A 7,779-nucleotide genomic window follows, 5' to 3' on the forward strand; every position below is an offset into this window, starting at 1 on the left:
GTACTTTAATCAATTTTTCTAATTTTTTTTGCACTAAATATGTATTACCTTTACAACAGAAAAAAAAAAAAAGCTTTCAGATGATTGTTTACCCAATATAAATGTAAGCAAAAAAGAACAATATTTAAATCAGCCTAGTCTGTTGCCTTTTCTTTATGCATTACTGTACCTTGATTGTTGTTAAGAGTTGCTAAGTCCTGTCTGACTCTTTTGCAACCCCATGGACTGTAGCCTGCCAGGCTCCTTTGTCCAAGGGATTTCCCAGGCAAGAATACTGGAGTAAGTTGCCATTTCCTTCTTCAGGGGATCTTTCTGGACCAAGGATCTAACCTGTGTCTCCTGCATTGGCAGATAGTTCTTTACCACTGAGTCACCAGGGAAACCCTTGTACCTCGATAAGCATTTATAAAAAGAACTTCCACCTCAAAAAGATACACATTTGTGATTTTGTTCGATACTACCAAATTGACCTCCACAGAAGTTATAGTTGTCATTTTAGGTTTTAGTTTTGTTTTAAATAAGCAATGAAATAAAAATTTCAGAACACCGAGAGAAAACCAAATGGTTTTCTGTGTTCTACATTAAGAAATATCACACTTGCTTCAGCCTTTAGTTGATGTAGTGGGTGATCTGTGTACCCCGACAGGATACATCCAAGTCCTAAACTCTGGCATCTGAAAACATGACCTAATTTGAAATAAGGCTTTTGCAGATGTAATTAGGATCTTGAAATGAGATCATCTTGGATATATGGTAGACCCTAAATCCAAGTCTAAGAGAAAGGAAAGGAAGGTTTGACACACAGACTCATAGAGAAGAAAGTGATGTGAAGATGGAGGCAGAAATTGGAGTGATGCCTCTGTAAGCCAAGGAACACCAAGGACTGCCAGCAACCACCAGAAGCTCAGAGAGAAGTACGGAGCATCCTCTAAGAGCCTGAGGACAGAACCAGTGGTGCTAACATTAGTGGTGCTTGATTTTAGGCTTCTGGGCTCCTGAACTGTGAGAGAATAAATGCCTCCCTGTGTGTGTGTGTGCGTTGTGTGTGTGTGTGTTTAAGCCGCATGATTTGTGGTCATTTGTTACAGCAGCCTTAGGAAACAGAATTGGTCTGGAATTGGTCTTTGTTGTTGCTGAGTGGCTATCTAGTCCAACTCTTGCGACCCCATAGACTGTAGCCTGCCAGACTCGTGTCCATGGAATTTTCCCAGGCAAGAACACTGGAGTGGGTTGCCGTTTCCTACTCCAGGGGATCTTCCCCACCCAAGGATAGAACCACATCTCCTGCGTCGCAGGTGGATTCCCTGGAACTGGTGTTTAGCAAGTCATATTTCTTTCTTTTGCCAAAGTCTTAGCTATGGTTGATAGGAATGTCTTTAGGGAAAGAGGGGGGAGCAGAAACTCAGGTTCTTTCCTCTCCTCCCCGCCCACGACTTCCTAAAGAGGGTCAGTGTTCTTAGCTCACATGAGACAGAAAAGAGGGCTGAAGTCAGAGCTAATCATAATTTCATTACCTCATTTGAGATGAGGTCATAGGTGGGACCCTTTCTGTGCTTTAGTAACAATTAGAAAGTAAACATTAGTTTGAAGAGGGATTTCTCTCAATGTTATAAATCTGACCTTACTTAAATTTGATAGCTAATTTCAGTGATTTCCCACAAAAGAGGAGAAAATCATTAATCACGTGGAGGTGGGGGTGGGTCGCAGTTGACATTGTCCATTTTTCAGTTACTCCAAATTTAAACATTTCTCCTACATGAGAGATTTTCTCTTTGGGTGGGTTTGGGCAAGGCAGGGCCCACCTCCTTCGATGGGGATCCCACAGGGATGGATACTTCATTTCCCTGTTGACCTGGCCTCCAGGGCTCAGGCATGTTACCTCATCGCAATTACTAAGCCGCTCCTACCTGAGACATTCATCACATCTTGAAGAAGTGACCCAAAGATGCAGGGAGAGAGATTCTTCATCACTACCATTCTTGGATCCTTGGAGCATTTTATCGGTTTGACCTGGCTATGCTTCTCCAAGCCCTACCCCACTGTACTCCCCATTCTTCTAGTAAATTTGATTTCCTGTTTAAGTCAGCCAGAGATGGTTTCTGGGGACTTTCCTGGTAGTCCAGCGGTTAAGACCTCGTGCTTCCAATGCTAGGGGTACAAGTTCAATCCCTGGTTGGGGGACTAAAATCTCACATGCCTTGTGGCATGGCCAAAATTTTTTTTTTAAAAAAGAACTCTGGTAGAGAGGCTTCAGTTCAGAAAAGGGACTTTCACCAGTGGTTTCCTATAAGGGGCACAGCATGAGACAGACACCCCTATCAGATGTGGAGGAGGGAGGGCCAGGAGAGAGGATGTGGAAATGAGCCAGAAAGACACGTCATAATTCTAGGATGTGGTTTTCAGACATTCCGTCTTTATCAGCCTCCCCTGAATATACTAGTTTCTCAATTTGCCCATGTAAGGTGTGGTACACAGCCCTGAGGCATAAGCATGGGTCCTGGTACTATTGCCTCCTCCCCACCCCATTCTAAGTAAGATTGGTAATAATAGTATGGCATTCCAACCCAGCCCAACTCCCCACCCTCAATGATGAGGTGCTACACCCCTACCCAGAGCTCACATAGCACATGGCTGCCTTAGCATTTATTGCTTTATGTTAAAATGATCCCACCTGGGAAAGTTATAATCAGATAAATGCAAAATAAATGACAATAGGAATGCCATTTTTTGCCTCTATTTTTATTTTTTTAATAAACATAAACATACTCAATGTGATATGGAGGTAGAGGCTTGTTTCTTAAAAGTAATATAGCCATGTATATTAAGGGACCTGGAAAATATTTAAAAACTGTTAGTCCAGGAATTCTACTTCTAGGACTCCTTCCAAACATAAATAATCAGAGGTGAGGACGAAGGTTTATGTGCAAAGATGTTGATTGCAGCTTTATTTATAAGAGTAAGATCTGAAAACAAGCTAAATGTACAACAGTAGGGGTAAAGTTGGGGCTGCACAGGTGGCTCAGTGGTAAAGAATCTGCCTGCCGATGCAGAAATGCGGGTTCAATTCCTGGGTCAGGAAGATCCCCTGAAGAAGGAAATGGCAACCCACTCCAGTATTCTTGCCTGGAGAATCCCATGGACAGAGGTGCCTGGTGGGTCACAGTCCATGGGGTCAGAGTCAGACATGACTGAGCGACTCAACAACATGGGGAAGAGCTAAGTAAACAATAGTCTGTCCACGTAGCTTTTTATATTGATGTTGATAACTTTGATTTTTTAGAAAAGTATTAAACAGTTTATTAGAAAGTATCCCATGTGAAAAATTCATGCAGTACAGAAATGTGAAAAATAAAGGTACAAGTCACTCTGTGTGACTGCCATGAGGAAAAAGAAGTTTTCTGTTTCCGCTAGGGTTGCCAAGTTTGGAAAATATGAATAGGGGGCTGCCAGTGGCCATCCTCCTATGGCAAGAAGTGAAGTCACCTCCGGATGAAGCCAAGCACTCAGCAGACAGATATGGGGAGCAAGAAGGCCTGGGCGAAGTGAGTGCCACTTCTGGTTCCTTGACAGCCTGGTTTCTGCAGCTCATCTTTCAACTGTGCGAGCCAGTTTGGTGTCCTTCCCGTTCAACAGACTAATAAACAGCCTCCCTGACTTGACTTTTAACTGATTGAGTCATGACTAATACAATGAGGACAGCTGCTGTGCTGGAATCAAATTATATTCTGTTTGTGCTATAATCCTCTTCTAATGATCAATTAATTCTTCCAACAACATGAAATGAGGTCCATTTGGCATGAAGTGGGCTTGGCAAATCAGTAGAGGCCTCTAAATAATAACTGGTTTTTTTGTTTCATGGTCACAAATCATCCTGGGAATAGACATCAAGTTCATCAGGGTGTAGTGTCTGGAATACATATATATATATATATTTTTTTTTTTTTTTTTCCTTTTACGAAACTGAAGACAACAACTATTCATATTTAGTCTTATGTCATCTTTTCCAACATACTTTCTCAAAGATCCATAAGAAAGGCTTTGGGATCATAAACTAAAGCACTTTAAGTATGCTGGAATGTAACTCATCTGAGTCTAAAGATTTTTTAACCCCTTTAAGGCAATTTGGTGATTTCTACCACTGCACCTATCTTAGCTTTTTTATTTTTAATTTTTTTTAGACTTTTTATTTTGTAGAGCTGATTAACAGTTATCTTGGCTTTAATTTCCTCTTACAGCCATTTTCTTTATTCTTTACAGCTTGAGGATTCTTTTTTTTTGATAGAGAAAATGCTAGCAAAGTAGACACTGGGTATTTCTGTTTTTTTGTTTTTTTTTTTTCAGTTGTCTGATCACATCATATCATTTGGTCTCAAGCAATGGGATTCGCTTTCTTTTTCTTCTAGCTCTTAACACTGAGCATTAAAATACCTCCTCCCCTAACAAAAAATAAAAGCCCCTTTTGTTCTTAAACCTGACTGTATTCGTAAATCTCCCCTTTCACGTCTGTGGCCCTCTTTTGTATTTTCCTTTGTTATGAGTTCCTCCTCCAAACCCCTGACCTTTAACATCCTGATTTTATTGGGTATTGACTTGTCTGAGTGCATCTCTCTTTTCTTCCACATCCACATCTCTAGGGTTTGCAGGTCAGAATCTGGTCTACGTACTTCCTAACTCCTCTGAAACCATACTCTTTTTAATAGACTTTACCATGAAATTGTGTGTGTTTTAAAAATACGATCTACTTTTTTTCCAATTTAAAGATTAATTCCTGCTTTTAAGAAAAGGTTTAGTAGCTTAAAGAAAGCACATTATAGCAGAGACTTTTGACTCTCTCAATATCCATCCTTCCTTCTGCTTGAGATACTGTTATTACCTGGGCTGCCCAGAATCAACACTACATTTCCTAATCTCCCTTGCATGTGTATGTGACCTTGTGATTACCTTTTAGACAGTGGAATGTGAGCAGAATGATATGTACCATTTTGTGGATTTTTGTTCTTAAACCTTCTGTTACTCCTTTTTCCTGATTTTGCTGGCCAGAATGCAATTGCAGCAGACTTGGTGGTAAGCATTCTTCAACTAGGCTCAGCTGTAAAGAATCTGCCTGCAATGCAGGAGACAAAGATGATGTGGGCTTGATCCCTGGGTTAGGGAGATCCCCTGGAGGTGGCCATGGCAACCCACTCCAGTATTCTTGCCTGGAGAACCCCATGAACAGAGGAACCGGGGGTGGGGCTACAATCCATAGGGTCGCCAAGAGTCAGGCACGACTGAAGTGATTTATTTCAACTATGTGGAACCAGGGCAACATTCTAGACACGGCCTTCCATCCAGATCTCAGGCGCCTGGGTACAGACACTGTGGAGACAGTTTATCAGCTCTGGAATGTAAACATTCAGGGTGTTATATAAGAAATGCACTGTATCTCCCCTAAACCACATTTTTGGGTTTGTGACAGTAACCTCACTTGTATCTTAGCAAAACAGTCATTAATTCAATAGGGATTTATCCCAGTCACAGTGCTTACACTTTGTTCACAAAGAAGCATAATGATGATAATCACAGTTGCAAAACTTGGTAGTTGTTTACTACATAGGGTATTTCTCTGTTGTGCCAGGCACTATGCTTTTTGCACAGATTAGTGTATTTAATGCTCAGGACAGCCTTGTTTAGGTAGACACCTACTTGTATTACTCTCATTTTACAAAAAAAATGACACACAGGAAGACTGGTGAATTGTCCAAGGTCATACAGGACAGTTAGCCGAGAAAGGATTTGAGTCGTCTGACTCTGGAGCTATTATTTTGTACTGTCTCAAGATAAGACCATGTCATGGTGCTGCTCATGGCAGAGGCTGAGACAGGTCAAGTTACTTAACATGATAATAGTATTAAAGACATATGACTAAAATGCTGTGGCAAAACAGAAAAAAAAAAAAAGCTGTGCAGAATTGGAAGCCAGCAATGAACTTTCCCTGGGAAAAGCTGAAAATAAGGAAAGTGAAAGAGCACATGTTAGATAGGCTTCAGCAATACATGAACCATGAACTTCCAGATGTTCAAACTGGTATTAGAAAAGGCAGAGGAACCAGAGATCAAATTGCCAACATCCACTGGATCATTGAAAAAGCAAGAGAGTTCCAGAAAAACATCTACTTCTGCTTTATTGACTATGCCAAAGCCTTTGACTGTGTGGATCACAATAAACTGGAAAATTCTTAAAGAGATGGGAATACCAGACCACCTGACCTGCCTCTTGAGAAACCTGTATGCAGGTCAGGAAGCAACAGTTAGAACTGGACATGGAAAAACAGACTGGTTCCAAATAGGAAAAGGAGTTCGTCAAGGCTGTATATCGTCACCCTACTTATTTAAGTTATATGCAGAGTACATCATGAGAAATACTGGGCTGTAAGAAGCACAAGCTGGAATCAAGATTGCCGGGAGAAATATCAATAACCTCAGATATGCAGATGACACCACCCTTATGGCAGAAAGTGAAGAGGAACTAAAAAGCCTCTTGATGAAAGTGAAAGAGCAGAGTGAAAAAGTTGGCTTAAAGCTCAACATTCAGAAAACGAAGATCATGGCATCTGGTCCTGTCACTTCATGGGAAATGGATGGAGAACAGTGGAAAGTGTCAGACTTTATTTTTGGGGGCTCCAAAATCACTGCAGATGATGATTGCAGCCATGAAATTAAAAGACGCTTACTCCTGGGAAGGAAGGTCACATTGAAAAGCAGAGATATTACTTTGCCAACAAAGGTCCATCTAGTCAAGGCTATGGTTTTTCCAGTGGTCACGTATGGATGTGAGAGTTGGACTGTGAAGAAAGCTGAGTGCCAAAGAATTGATGCTTTTGAACTGTGGTGTTGGAGAAGACTCTTGAGAGTCCCTTGGACTGCAAGGAGATCAGTCCTGGGTGTTCATTGGAAGGACTAATGCTAAAGCTGAAACTCCAATACTTTGGCTACCTGATGCGAAGAGTTGACTCATTGGAAAAGACCCTGATGCTGGGAAAGATTGAGGGCAGGAGGAGAAGGGGATGACAGAGGACGAGATGGTTGGATGGCATCACCGACTCAACCGACATGAGTTTGGGTAGACTCCGGGAGTTGGTGATGGACAGGGAGGCCTGGCGTGCTGCGGTTCATGGGGTCGCAAAGAGTCGGATACGACTGAGCAACTGAACTGAACTGAACATGTATCTTCTGCAAAGGTTTATCTGAGTAGTAAGACACTCAGTGATGGAAATTAGGATATATTGGAGATAATGGAGTGAAACTATACCACAAATCATGACTGCAACCATTTATCATTATGTGTTGGGCTTCCCTGATGGCTCAGAAGGTAAAGAATCTGTCTGCAATGCGGGAGACCTGGGTTTGATCCCTGGGTTGGGATGATCCCCTGGAGGAGGGAATGGCAACCCACTCCAGTATTCTTGCCTGGAGAATCCCCATGAACCGGAAAAGCCTGGTGGGCTGCATTTCATTGGATCCCAAAGAGTGGGACATGACTGAGTGACTAAGCACATCATTATGTGTCAGTACATATTCATTCTACTTTATATACATAAATTCAATCAATCCTCATAACAACCCTCTGAGGTAGGTGTTATCATTAACTTCATTTTAGATGAAGACACTGAGCCACAGAGAGGTGAAGTAACTTTGCCCAAGGTCACACAACTAGTAAGTAATGGAACCTACTAGTTTGGCTTCAGAATCCTGCAGCAGTCTAGGTCCAATCAGAAGAAACCACATGGTAGGTTAAAGA

The sequence above is a fragment of the Bos grunniens genome, chromosome 14 (assembly GCF_055505025.1).
Source record: "Bos grunniens cultivar Pamir isolate PY7600 chromosome 14, Bosgru_T2T1.0, whole genome shotgun sequence".
Taxonomy (NCBI): domain Eukaryota; kingdom Metazoa; phylum Chordata; class Mammalia; order Artiodactyla; family Bovidae; genus Bos; species Bos grunniens.